A 12,857-nucleotide genomic window follows, 5' to 3' on the forward strand; every position below is an offset into this window, starting at 1 on the left:
AATAAAGAGATTATTTGAATATATTTTCAACCATGCATCCATTGGCTTTACTTTACTGGAGGGCAGATTGTGACTGACTCTGTGATACCTTTGAATTAAGATTAATAGTAACTCGATTTGAGCTGATCGAGTCCTTTTCTCGTCAAACTACCCAAAGCGCTTTTACACCGCATTACACACCGACACATTCACAGACTGAAGTTAGAGGCCGCTGTGTGAAGTGACCATCAGAAGTCATTGATCCTATTCACACTCATTCACATACTGTAGAGCACAGGTGTCAAACTCCAGTCCTGGAGGGCCGGCTTCCTCAGACTTTTACATGTCTCCCTGCTCTAACACACCTGCTTTAAACCAATGTGTTGTCATCAAGCTCTGCAGAAGCCTGAGAACGAGTCACTCATTGGATTCAGCTGCGTCCGAGCAGGGAGACATCTAAGAGTCTGAGGAAGCCGACCCTCCAGGACTGGAGTTTGACACCCCTGCATAGAGGAAGCAGTGTGATGGAGCTGCATCAGCTGGGGATCAAACAGTCAACCCTCAGGTTAGGAGATGACCGACTCTACCAACTGAGCCACAGTCACCCAGGCTGGTTTTACATGTATTTATTTCATGACAAAAGAATCATCGTAATGCTGAAACCTTTGAACTACGAGCTTGTCCTTTATTTGTTTTTATGCACACGTTCTGTTGCAGGCAAATTGCCATTTTGGCAGTAGATTGATTTGACCACCAGGGGGAGCCAGATGATAGAAAAAGGATATTTACTAAGAGTCCATGATTAAGATGTAGAGCACAAGGTCTCCAACCTTTCTTCATCTGAGAGGCCAAGAGCTACTTGAATCACATCGCCTGTGTTTATTCACATGGCACACATCTGCTGAATGAAGCTCGGAGGAACAGGTGATGTGAGCAACTAATAGACAGAAACAAGTATCGAATCCTTCACTGTATAAAACACAAGTGTTGTGCTCTTCTTAAGATCAAACTGACAAGCATCAGTCCCTCACTCACACCAACGTGTTTGTTATCGGAAAGGGCCTCACAGACACATTCTGACTGTCAACAGCTGTAGAGCAGAGGAGGTTGGCAGCTGCAGAGCATGATTTAAAAATTGAAGACGTACCAGCGTCTGTTAAAGCGGAGGTGTGGAAGCATTTTGGCTTCCCGAAGACAGAAAATGAAGGTGAGAAGATAAACTGTGTGCAATTATTGTGCACAAAGACGGATCTCATGAGAGAATCATATTGTGAGTTTCACTAATCAATATATGGGAGCTCCAAAAAAGAACCAAGAAGTCCGTCTTCCTCTCACATCCGGCAGATGACGTGCCAGTGGGCGAAGGGAGGGGTCAGAGCTCCTTAGGTAGAGAACAGGAATTAGGACTTTTCTCGGAAGTAGAGGGGGAGAAAAGAAACAACTTTTTTGGGGGGTGATAACACGTGCTTTATGGATTACTTCCTGTTTCGGTAATGACATTGTTTTTTGTCTGTGATGTTGGCCTGATATTTCTGTGACAGTTGGCTGTTGTAGCTTATCTCTCAGTTTGGAGAGTATTAAATCGGGATGTTATACAAGGTGAAGCCGGGACTCACACAGGATTGGAGAGGGGAAGGCCAATTGTGAACATGTGTGTTATTTATTTTTTATTTTTTTGCTGATTTCGGAGAATTTAGACATTGGCTGTTTCCCCCCACACATTTCCGCAAGATCTGTTGACTTGCCCTGCCTGACCTGACACTGCTGACGCGAATAATCCTTAAATATCCGGTAAGATGGAAGTGCTGATGTTCAAAACTTCCTTTTCCTTGACTCCTTTACAAGAACATGCACAAGCCCAAACTCTAAGAGCGTCATCGATGACAGCGTTTACACTGTGAGTTTATCATTGGCTGTTGTGAGTAGTAAAATAGTCAAAAAATGTATTATGATAAAGTTTAGGGTTTAATTACTGCTAAATGTGACGACGTAGTTTCTCCAGTATGCAGGTGATGAGCTGAGGTCCGCTTGTCGAGAAACAGCGCCCATGCATGTAAGCGAGGGGCGTGGCTTTTGAGGGAGCACGGAGGGGAGGGGGTGGCTGAAGACGGAGCACTGAGGGAATGATATTTTTAAACTCCCATAATACCGCACAACTTCCCTTTGCCTCAGACTCTGTCTCAGATAAGTTTGATTTTGATTGCACACCTTGTATGTTTTGTACTGATGTTACAGCTGCATTCATTTCAATGATGCATTTGCTGCAGGACTTGTTCAATGAATTTATGAATCCTCGAGGCAATGCACAGTTAAAGTAGCAGAAGCCTTTTGTATCTGTCCTTGTTGATAAGCTGAAGAATGAGACGTATAGAGCTAACAGAAGCGACCTTATAACCCCTTCCACGTCACATTTACTGACTTTGTTGAACTCGAATGTAAGAGAGGAAAAGGCAACGCGGAAATTAATTCTCACTGAACCAGGTCAGAGACTAACCTGCTCTCTCAAATCCCACAACATCTCCTGGACTCGTGTATCTCTCCTCGTGTGTTGTTGCCAAGCTGTCCTGACTTGCCCTACCTGACTCACAGGTGGCAAAGAGCCAACACTGACAGACTGCTGGAAGGGAAACCTGCCACCATCTGGAACATTACAGGCTGCCTGTAACAGCAACAGCCAGCTCATAGATTTACCCCCCATGCTGCCTATCAATCTATCGACGATGCTTTTTGATCAAACTACCACTGATGAGCCTTTTTATCCGTGTTTGTATTTCTTACACCTCAGATCCCGTGTTAAGTGTTTTATCTTGTCGTGTTGACATTTACTGCAGAGGCATTTGAGAGGATAGAGAGGATTGTGCAATTAACAGGAGGAGGTGCAGTATACGTTTAATTCTGTTGTGTTTACTGTGAAGACACGTGCACATTTCCAAGAGACCTTTTTACGCCGAAAATGATCCAACTCTGGAGAAGTCAGTCGTGCACAGGGAATGTTTTAAAGAACAAAAAAAAAAAAAAAAAAAAAAAAGGATCTACGTGAACATAATGTGACATAGACGTCGGTGTGCATCAAGGTTGTCAAGACTTTGAACAATCTGAGACTTTTTGTTTAAAGCAACACAATCTCTGCTATTTTAATTATCAACAGTATCAGAACGAGTACCTACAAAGATTTTTACTGGCATCACGGCAAAGTTCAAAACCTTGGTATCAGAGCACAATGAGCAGCTTTGTAAATGACACGTAAAAAATATCAATTTCCTGACTTTAAAATCAACATGGTCATGAACACCAAATCCAGCTTTTATTAAGAAGGAAGTTAAGTTACAAGCACGATGCTTTGTTTCTCCAGGTCATGTTTGTAACTCAGGGCTGTAGAGTTTTAGAGCAAACAGTGAACTGACTGTCACTGGTTTTAATGGCTTTAATGATAATGATGGTCTCGATATGTTTGATGATGATGATGATGATGGTGTTGAAGATAGTTTTGTTTTTGGTGGTTTTGAGCTCTCAAGAACTGCTGTCCATGTCACTCTTTGTCTCTGTGCACTTCCTGTCAGCACCTGCGTGTCCAATCGAGCTTAAAGCTGCTCGTTTACTGACATCGTTTCCTTCTTTTCTCGATCCTTGCTGGTTGAACTTGATCTCTGTTGCTCTCTGATGTACGTCGCTTTGGATAAAAGCATCTGCTAAGTGAATTGTAGAATTGAATTGTAGGATTATCAAGGTTTTAATCTCGTTGATGAATTAGTCAACGAGAACAAGTAAGGTAGCGCTCTATCTGTTAAAAAGTGCACATGATCATTAGTATTTTTTTTTCTTGTTTCATGCTCTTATTTAAAAGGTCACATCAGAAGTTGAGTAATTAAAGGCATCAAGTATTCCTGGAGACAGAGTACAGCATGTCTGGAATTGGTAATTTAAACAATTCCTCGTAAGGATGAAGGATGTTTTGCCTTGACAGGGATCTTTCACATTCGCTGCTGATGAATCGCTGCTTTTTCGTTTCCCAATCCAACGTGCCTCAGGCTTTTGGCTTTAACTCTGAGCTATTTTTTTCTTTTCTTTTGAGAGTCAGTGATGCTTGCTCACCTCAAACATGACACAGTCATTCGTCAGTGTTTGAGATTCTGACTCGGCTCGACTGTCATTCGTTGAATTTGAATCAATCATTTAAAGGGGCCACGCATGAGTCATCTGAGAAGACCTTGAGAGACCTTTGGATTAATTGGCAGTGACTAAACAAAACCTGACTATTAGGTGCTATTTAGCTTTGGCACGCACACACACACACACGCACACACACACACACTGTAATTTAATTCACTGATTGCGGAAAGGCAGATATAAGTCTTGCAGGATTTTTAATATTAAATCGTTCTATGCTTTCAGTCTGAAACTTGTTGGTATCAGCAATGACTACAGGGTGCACTCATCATTATTTGTGTGTCAAAAACAAGCCTTACCAGGGAAAGATTGTTACAATAGATAAAGAAGAGCATGCACCATCTGCCTCCTGAGTAGTCTTAGACCCAGAGCAGAAATCATGATTTTTTTTTTCTTGCAAAACGAAAGGAAATCAAAAGAAATAATCCACTCAAAACATGTGCCGCAGCAGTGTGCTCACCTCAGAAGACTTCCCGAGCTGCAGCCAGGCGTTTGAGGTTTCCAGGTTGAAGTGTTGCCTTGATCCTACAGGGGGAGGTGTTACTCTGCAGGGACCGGACTGTGAGCCTGGGATGAAGGGAAGATGAGAGACAGAGAAGAGGGCAGCTGAGGTGAGTGTCGGCAGTGGCAGGCGAAGCCTAAAAACCTCACCACAGCCGCAGCGGGGTAATCTAATCAGCTGTTTCAGAGACGCTCTTGGCCTCTGACGAGCTCTGCGTCTCTCTCTCACTTTCTGGGAAAGGAGAAGAGCTCATTCCTCCTTTTCAAATGATGTGCATCACGTCATTATCTCCAATCAGGTATGTCGATGTTGAAAAACAACTGATCTGACAGGCATTTTTTTCCGCAGGTAGACATGGTTCATCTTTTTTGCTTAATAAAATTTTAAAAAACTCGTAAATATGAGGGTTTCTGTCCTCCTCAGATCATTTTAATTTTCCTCCTGTTTTATATTCATTTTAAAGTGTCATTTATTTATGGTGCAAATGAACATTCACATACACCTCCATTCACATCTCTGCAAAACATCCACATGATTTTCAGGAAATTCAGTTCATCATTATGCTGGGCTCTCTTATACACAATCAGTATATGTCAGTTTCAATGGTGATTAAGTGAAGTCAAAACTATATAAACATGTGGGTTGTGCAGCTTGCCAGCTATTGCCTTTCGAGGGTCTTTGTTTAACCTCTTAAAAATAACAGGCTAAATCTAAACACAAACTTAATCCATCGCTGAGAAAGCCACTGCAGATAAACAGCGATTCAATAGAGGAGGTAAGCCAAAAAGCAACGATCAAAGAGAAGTGGACAGAGCTGAAAAAAGATAGAGGGGTCATCGAAACCCAAATCCTTCCTCATATAGATGACAATGCCCCAGAAGGCATTTTAAGGTACAGAAACGGTGACCCAGTATGAGAGAGAGTTCAGCAGAGGACACAGCAAGTTTGTTTTTTAAAGTCCTAGGCAGCTGACTTTTTGTTCAACAAATGTTTGAGTCTCTGGAAGAATGTCCTTTAACACAATTTTATCCTAATAAGCAGACGGTCAACTCTGAAATGTGTCTGACAGCATCATTTCATTCAGCTCTTTAATTGTATTTCTATAATTTATTTAAATGCCTTTAAAATCCACAAAGGTAGGCTAACTAACAGAAGAGAGGGCTTCAGGGTATACGCAGGATTCGTACAGTAATATGTACAGTCTACTTCTTCAGGCCTACTCATAGAAACCGCACTAAAACGCTCACCTGCAAAAATTACGTCGACGTCACAGCAGCACTTTATTTAACGCCCATATTTTTTTCAAATGGCGGGACTTTTGATCTGTTTCTTTTGTTGTGACCAAAAACAGAAGTAACGTTCTTCATAACGCAGCTCAGTCGGCGACACTCGGACCGGTGGATTCTGGACGGTTTTGTCGGCAGAATATTCTAGTTTCCCCTCGTTTGCTGTCGGTGTCCTGTTGTCTTAAAAGTTTACCACATCAGCTGTCGACCTCAAACGTCACTTCTTCTTGTAGCTGCCATCAGAGACCTTTAAGGGGAGAGACTGACAGTTCACTGGGCTGCCTTCTTCACTTCAACAAGCCAGTTAAGTACCTTGTTTATGTTTATGTTTATGTTTATGTTGTGACTGAGCTCGTTTCTTAAGCTTGCTGCTGATGCATGGTAACATTTGCAAAGTGTTAATATTACAATCATGAAGTGCTCTGTGTCACATGAGCTTCTCTAGAAGTGAGTTTTGTTAGAGAGGGATAAGAGATGGATACAATTTATTTATTATTGTTTTAAACATTTACACAAAAGACAAATACTGTACAGAATTGAGCTGCAGTATTTTTACTGTGTTGCGTTAGATGTACATGAAATAAAAAATGACATAACATATATGATACACATGTATGTAAGAAAAACAGAGTATGTTATAACAAAGAGCTATATGCTGGATTATCAGGAAGAGAGCTCAAAGAAATGGTTACTAGCAATGTAAGCATGTCAGAGTGAAGATCAGCTGAGACAGGAACTTGAAAAAAAATGATGGGATGGTGAGTCTCTTAAATTCATTGTTGATCTAAAAGCAGGTAAAAAGTAGAGAGAACAGTTTAAAGAGCTATCAGGCCAAATATTGTGTTGTGGATTTTCTGTTTGCTGAATAGAGATCTCAAGTCAAGCTGTTTGTCTTTGTGGATTTTATTGCATATAGTAAAATGTATTTTGCAAAACAGGTGATCAGATACAAAAGTAAAATCAGTCATGAATCTATCAAAGATTCCTGGTTTCATGTGGATTCATATGGTGCATATGCATATACATGAGTAACACAATGTTGGTCTCCTACTTGTGGCGCCGCCTTCTGCTAGTCTGTCATTTGGTTAATCTCATTCATAGGTGAATCCCTTTTTAAGGCAATAATATCAGTTTGTTCTTTATGCAAGTTTTTATACCTGGCTCGGTGGAAGCACAACACTAGCTGCTTTCTAAGGAGAGCACACAGTCTGTTTGGGAACATTGTGTACTCAGATAACAAGAAGCAGATACAGGTGCCAACAGGTGACAGCAGAGAGAATCACTCCCATGATACCCCCTGAGTCTCAACGTTGTCTTTTCTTGTTGTTTTGATTGAGAGCCCCCTAGTGGCGGATTTAAACATACTGTACGTTTAACACTATCTTATCTACAAACTCTTGGTGATTTTTATCAAATACAAATTACACACCAATCAGTTCAAATCTATCCCACTCATTCTGCATTTTGAGCTGAGAAGAAACAAAATGTGGGACATGTTCAGATTGCCTAATGATAGTATGATATTCAGTCCTCCCACACGCAAGCTGTTTTTCTGACATTTTCTCTCTCTTTAGATTTAGTCTAATGATCCCTCCATATGGTGGATACGCTTTAACTGCCAGTGCTCGGTCCACGGCCATGTTCATGTATCTCGACATTCACTGAATGTTAAAAGAGAGAGTACATTCAAAGGTAGCTGACGGCCACCGATCAAAACAGTCGAAATCTGTAATCTTATGGAAGCCAATAAACTTTACAAGGCATCTATGTGGCAAGCACCTGAAGGTGTGCAGTGTTGATGCGTTCATCTTCATGAATAATGCTTGAAACCGGGGAAGGCTAATTGCATGAGCTTTAATTTTCACGATGACAAGGCAAGATGTTCACGCTCACCTCGTAATAACCGTGTTTGCAGAATTATATACATTCACATCCTACATGGCGTGGCATACTGCTAATTTAAGTTTGGGTGTGAAAGGTGTATGAGAAGCCGGAGTTGTTGAAGTAGATGCCCTTCCGTAACCTGCAGTTTCTTCCAAAATATGAGGATGTGGGTTCATTTGCGCGTCTTATGTGTGATAGGGTACCATTTTGTTTTATGAGCCAAATATCCCGGAGATTTAAAACCGATTTGAAGCAACTAATGAAGGGAAGGATGTAAAGCTCATTTATCACCAACTGTCATTTTTAGTCTCCCATATAGTTATTAAATGTTTATATACCTCTTTGAAGATCACTTTTCTGACAGCAAGATGCACACATTCTTTACTGTAATTGCAGAAGCAGTCAACTATCATATCCATAATGACAGAGGACGTCATATAGCTCCAGCGTTTACAGGTTTGAAGGCTTGCCCGAACACTAACAAGAACGTCCAGAAAGAAATCATGGCGACTTATGTTTGACTGGCTTTGTTCACTCGGAGCTGGTTCAGAATAAGAATAAAAAGCGGTAAAGAGACTGGATGAATCCAAAAGCTTCTCATGTAGTCATTGTTTATTTTGTTTATGTTGATATCAACATAATGAGCAAAACTGTCAGTAAACTCCTGATAAACACTTCCTTCGACAGCTGTTGAATATGATGCTGTTATTACCCGCTGTGTCTCCAGGTGTGCTTATTTATTGTCCACAGCTGAACTCCATTGACACCTTATGTTAAACGCTCATATCGGACAAAAAGGCAGAAATCGCTAATGGTTCGGTGTATTTGCCAAAAGTCGCAAATAAACTTCTGATTAGTTTGGCTCTTGAGTGAACGATTCAACCAGGATGTTATGTGTGAGTGGGAACAAGTAGTCTTCGCCTGTCTCACATAGTCGGGCCTTCTGCCTCAGACACCGCTGCAGACTGAGGGATGAACTGTTTTAACGTCGGCTAATATGTCACCTGCTCCGAGAAACAGGAAGGTGACGTTTCCTGATCGACCTAATGTTGTGAACCTGAATAGGTTATACAATGCCCTGTTGGTTTCTGCAGCTTTCATTTGGTTTGTGTTGATCTGTAGATTTAACCCATTTGTCTGTTTGTCTCCAGTCAGCTGTTATTGATAGTGTGTGAATCTTCTGTCCATGCTGATTAGAACTCAGATTGTACTTACACTGGCAGCGTAGTTGAGTGGGTTTGGCAATAATTCAATTTTGGTGGATGTGAGATGCATGTGGGCTGAAATATCAGCCTATATATCAATTCTTCACAGTTATTCTGGTCTTCACATTAACATGGTCTGTTATTTGTATACAGCCGCAGAAAGAGATGTTTCAGCTCAATCGGTAAAGCTGTGAGATAATTTGTCCTGCAGGGCGCGCTCTGACTACATTGTTATGATGTTCCAAAGAAGGAGTATTGAGTCTTTGCTTACTACGTCTTACTTCAGGTGTCAATTCGTTATAGCTAAATGAGTTTTGGTTTTAAAGTATTCCCATTTCTGAACAAAAACATGCCGCTGTAACCAAGGCCAAAGTCATCACTGTTTGAGGTGTGTCAGTCCATCTGATTGAGATTTCTGTTGTAGTGATTAGGTGGATAGATAGATAGATAGATAGATAGATAGATAGATAGATAGATAGATAGATAGATAGATAGATAGATAGATAGATAGATCAGTTTTAGTTACTCACTCAATCACTTCAGGCATTCGGTACATTTCCTTCTTCTGTGAAGATTCAGTTGTTGTAAATTTGTTTGAGGCTGGTAAAAGTGTCTCACTTTTATTACTCTTAAGTGTTTCACATCTTGTAAATTAGTTTTATAAAATGCAAATTCGTTTTTGTGGTTTAAGTGTTTCACACTTTGTCTTTTTGCTTTGCACTTCCCAACCTCCACATAATGCCGCCCGAGGTTGTTTTTGACAAAGTCTTTGAACAATGACGGAATAAACTGAAGAGTGACTCTGAATCACTGAGGGCGTTCGCCACACTCTTCTAACACAGCACTGTCATTAACCACGGGACTTTGATACGTCTTTTTTTTGTTTGTTTATTGTGTCTGAAAATGTCATTTGGAGACTGTCAGAAGTGTTGGTAGAAGTGGTGCTGGTGACCTCGTGCTTCGGTCGCGCCCCACGCACGGGACCTGTCGAGCATGTTCAGTCCTCGCTTTCTCTCCTGATTTCCTCTCCACTGTCCCATCGAGTCAAAAAGCTCAACGATGAATCTTTGAAAAGTCTGAAAACGTCCAAAAAATGTTGTCACCTAATGTGCCCGTAATGATGGTAGTTATAACAAAGGAGCTAACCATTTAGCCTGTTACCCTACATGAAGTGCAGATAACACTTAATAGCATGAAAATGTCAAGTGATTAGTTCAGGCTGTTCCAACCTAAACGGAGATAGAACACATGTCCTTTCACCACAGTTAATACTGATGTGTCTGCAGTCAAGTGACCGTGCAGGCAACCAAGATATGTAGCACACGCTGAAAAGAAAATGCTGTTTAATATCTTTTACTCCAGACATATGAGGCTATCAGTGAATGCTGGAAGATGCGTGGTGCTTCAGAATTTAAATCAAGTTCACAGCAGCAGAGCCGCCTCTCTGTGCAATGGAGCCATCAGCGGAACAGCAGGGGTATTGAACAGACATTCACTCTAATTATAAATCAACCTCTTACTGCTCAGCCTGCTCGGATTGCTCACACAGGTCGCTCTCTCTCTCTCTCTCTCTCTCTCTCTTTTTTTTTTGGTTGCTCTATCTCTCTTTATCCCTCACCCTGTCCCCCTTCCACCCCTCCCTCCCTCTGTCTCTCTCCCTCTGTCTCTCTCTATCTCTCCTTCTCTCGCCCACGTCTACCCGCAGCCAAATACTTTGGTTCATCCAAGGTAAATCTGCACTGGGTAAACATTCACACCCATAGGAAATGCAGTTTGGACCAGATGTCTGCAAAGTTATTTGGAATAAGCGATCTAAAGGTTGACACGTTTTTTTTGGATCATTGCACACTTAGCTAAGAACTAAAAGGTAAAGGAGTAGCTGACCGTGTGTGCGTCAAGCCTACTTGATTTTAATTCATGTAGTTTTAAACGTAATAAGACCAAATGTGTGGGAGGCTGCAGGCGCTAAAGCTCGTAACAAACAAGAAAGCATAACAGACAAAGCTTAAATGCTTACCACAAGTAGGGTAAAGGATGGCCAAAGGGTGGTGCCAGGGGAGTCGCACCTAGCACTCAGATTCTCAGGCTCAGCTCTGACAGAGTCTTCAAACTTTGATCAGTGCTGTTGGTTGCTGTGACAAATATCTCGGGGTGGTTTAATTTATTTGAAAGCGTTGTTTTGAATTAAACTGTTCTGAGAAATGACTTTGGCAATTTGGAGGATGCTTTGTGCTCTTCTTCTCAGCGCGGATGAAGACAGGAAATTTGTAACGAGCACAAACAAACACGGGTGAGATTGATAACGGTCGTTTCCAAACAAGAGAAGGATGCCGAGCAGCCATGACAGATCTCGGACCGCATGTGGGATTGTGTCTGCAGCAAATTATGCTGCAAGCTTGACATTTTTTCGCTGCTCGATAAAACTCTCTCTCTGAAATGATGTTTGAGTTTTAAACGCCTGTTTTTGATTTCATTAGCAGATACGGGAAAACAGCCGGGTATGGTCACTTGTCAGCTGAAATTCCAGATAACAAGTGTGTGACCCGAGCCAGCTTTACCCTACAGCTGAACCACTATACAGATTTATTACATTAGAGGTAATGTAGGATCTGCCATGCAATATGTCGCTGCTGTAGGAAGGTGAATTTATGTGGAATTCAAATGAAATGACATATCTTATCTTAACCTACAGTGCAGTATGTGCAGATTGTCTGTCGTTGTTTACTCGCTTTTTGTCACTTCTGTTTTTCTTCTCGTGCTCTGATTCGCGTAGCTGAACAGCCAATCAGAGTCTCACCAACAGACGCCGATAACGGCAGACGGGGGGCCGGCGATGGAGCTGGACACCTGCACCGCAAACGAGGGCAACGATCTCCTCGGTGGTTCAGGGACGACTCGATACGATAAATATCTCATTCACGCTGTTGAACCACTTGATACTTACAGTTAGCTTAAATAACACATGCACAAAACAGAACAACCCAAACTGGTCTAGTATGAGACTTTTAAGTGTGCACTTGTAGAGCTTTACCAGTCGCTCGTTTTGATTTTCATCTTGTGCAGGGCACTTTGTCTCCTTCCACGCTGATTCCGACTCGTGCACTGGAAGAGTCCTTCTCTGACCTGAAGATTGAGATCTGTAAACCAGGCCATCACCTCAGTTACCTCAGAGATCATGCCTGTGGTGGAGGATGCCAATCTCTGATGTAATCTGCATCCTGACTAAATCTGTCCTTAAACACGACGCACATCAGCCTCGCAATGTGGTTCAAAGTCATTTTTATTTTAAAGAAAGATTTTTTCTTCTTTTTATTATTATTATTGTTTATTTGTTGTTTGCTACTGTTATTTATTCTCCCTCATGTGAAATGGTGATTGACACGTTTTTGTTGTTTTCGTGTTTGCTGGCAATTTGCAGTTGCTTTTACTACAGTAGCCCTACGTAGACAAACTTCCTGCAAAAGCAGGTGTGAATATCTGTGGTCTTTATCGTTTGAGGGCAAACAATGTCAGGTAGAGCTGAACTAAACGAGTCCTTCAGTTATCAATGACACACGGTGGACAGACAAGTCACGTTCGCTAATGATACAGCAGTTAAGCCACTGGAGTGTGTTTAACCCAAGATGACCCTCGTAGTAAACAAGCTTGGCTGAACAATTAAGTCAAAACCAAAGCACCACCCCTGAAACGATCCCACTCATCGGTAATGCCGCTCATTAGGTCAGGTGACGGAGAAAATGCTGACCTGGGCGTGCGTACGCGCTCACGTTCGCCCTTGCCTTTTCCGGCTTGTCCACGACCTGAGGTGAAGTGAGTCCAGCAGAGTGTGGGGGG

This window comes from Symphodus melops (genome assembly GCF_947650265.1).
Source record: "Symphodus melops genome assembly, chromosome: 19".
NCBI lineage: Eukaryota > Metazoa > Chordata > Actinopteri > Labriformes > Labridae > Symphodus > Symphodus melops.